Below are 2,177 nucleotides of genomic sequence, written 5' to 3'. Positions count from 1 at the left end.
GTTGCTGATCCTGCAGAGGACCCAGACTTGGTTCCCAGCCACACATGGTGGCTCACAGCCATCTAAAACTCCATTTCCAGGGAATCTGATGCCCTCTTCTGGCCTTGGCACTAGGTATGTATGTGGCACACATACATACATGCAAATGAGACACTTACACATATAAAAATAAATCTTATAATAATAAATAAAAGAGAAAAATAATGAAATCTTTTAAAGTTGAGAAAAAGTCTCACTGAGTAGCTGAGGTTGACCTTGGTTATTGCAATCCCCCTGCTTCATCCTCCTAATCACGAGGATTACAAGCATATGCCACCATAGCCAGCTATTTTGGGTTTTTTTTCTTTCTTGTTTTCATTATTTTTTTAAATTTATTTTTGAGGGGTCTGCTGTAGTTCAGGCTGGTGTAAAATTTATATTCCTTTTACTTCAGCCTTCTGATAATTGGAATTATAGGTATGTGCTCCAAGCCAGGCCTAAATTACTTATAAGTAAAAACATTAAAGTTATATATATTAATCGAGAACCATGTATATTTCTTTTCTGTTTTTTAGATATGAAATCATTGTATGCCAGGAGAGCTAGTAAGTCACATTGCCACTCAAGCTGGTCTTGAACTTGTGGCAATCCACCTGCCTCATCCTCCTAAGGGCTAGAATTAAAGACACGAGCCATCACACCTAGCTTGAGTGATGCTTCCATACATGCTTATGCTGTGCAACATTTAAACCAGTTTGTACATACAAATCTGTACTAGTCAGGTCGTCTTTAAATCAGTGCTTCTCAACATGTGGGCTGTGACCCCTTAGAGGTGAAACAACCATTTCACAGGGGTTGCCTAAAACCATCAGAAAACACAGATATTTACATTGTAATTCATAATAGTAGCATGAGATAGTTCCACGGGTAAAGGACTTGTCAGGTAAGCCTGAAGATCAGCATTTAATTCCCCCAAACGGATTCCACAAAGTTGTCCTCTTTCTGCTCATCCTGTCTATCTTTGGAAGGAGAAGACAAAAGTGTATCAAATGGCCATAGAATGTTTGGGGAAATGAGACTGAGACTGGAAAGAATTTAAAACCAGAGGCAGAGATACCAGGTAAAAAAGAAAAGAAAACAAAACAAAAAACCCAGAATCAAGCAGTCTGCCGCTAGCCTTGAGATGCAGAGGAGCCTGGATGGCGACTGATGCTCAGGGAGGCATTTCTAGAGCCCTTGAGTTCAGCTGCAGCGCTGTAATGAGCTGGGACTAAACAACAACAATGAAACACTTCTTCGAGATTTGGTAACAAAAGAGAGAAAACCAGCAGGGCGGTGGTAGCACACGCCTTTAATTCCAGCACTCAGGAGGCAGAGGCAGGCGGATCTCTGTGAGTTCAAGGCCAGCCTGGTCTACAGAGCTAGTTCCAGGACAGGCTCTTGCTGTCCTACTGAAGTTACATTACAGACTAGACCATCTGTCCAAATGGAAGCTATGGGGGAGGTAGGTTTGCCATTATGTTGTCTGGTGACTATGTGCAATATGTCCAGTTGGGCAGCTGTGTGTGTGTGAGTTTGGAAAACAAAATCAAGGGCATAACTGGAGACTTGTGGCAGTTTTTAACTTGTGGCAAAGATAGCAGAGAGTTGGAGAAGGCTTGGTGCTTGTCTGGAAAGGCAGACTTCCCCAGACTGCAGAGGAAGCAAGCCAAGAGTAGCCTGGGCAGCAGGAAAGGCCACTAGACAATCATGTCTCTTACCGCAGAAGTAGGCAGACTGGCCAACGGTGGTGTTGGCTCCGCAGGGAGGAAGGCAGAGAAAGCTGCAGAGCCTCTTGGTGACCTCCTCTAGAACAGTTTGCACTCACAGGATAGGGTGAACTGGAGTGCACCGAGGCATGAAGAAATGGAAATGGAAACCAGAGGATGTTATCCTCAATGTAGTCAGCCCCGTCACCAGAGATGTAGCTGAATGCTTCCGAGATGAAAAGATGTTCATGTTAATTGAATGAAAAGCTGTGAAACGGTGTACAGTGTATCGCTACTGTTTGTTTTCACTACATAAAAAAACCACACAGAACGTGCTGGCATAAATAATAATTAATTCTTTTTTTTTTGTTTTGTTTTTCGAGACAGGGTTTCTCTGTGGTTTTGGAGCCTGTCCTGGAACTAGCTCTTGTAGACCAGGCTGGTCTCAAA

Source organism: Microtus ochrogaster, chromosome 24, assembly GCF_000317375.1.
Source record: "Microtus ochrogaster isolate Prairie Vole_2 chromosome 24, MicOch1.0, whole genome shotgun sequence".
In the NCBI taxonomy this organism is placed as follows: domain Eukaryota; kingdom Metazoa; phylum Chordata; class Mammalia; order Rodentia; family Cricetidae; genus Microtus; species Microtus ochrogaster.
This window is presented reverse-complemented; position numbering follows the sequence as displayed.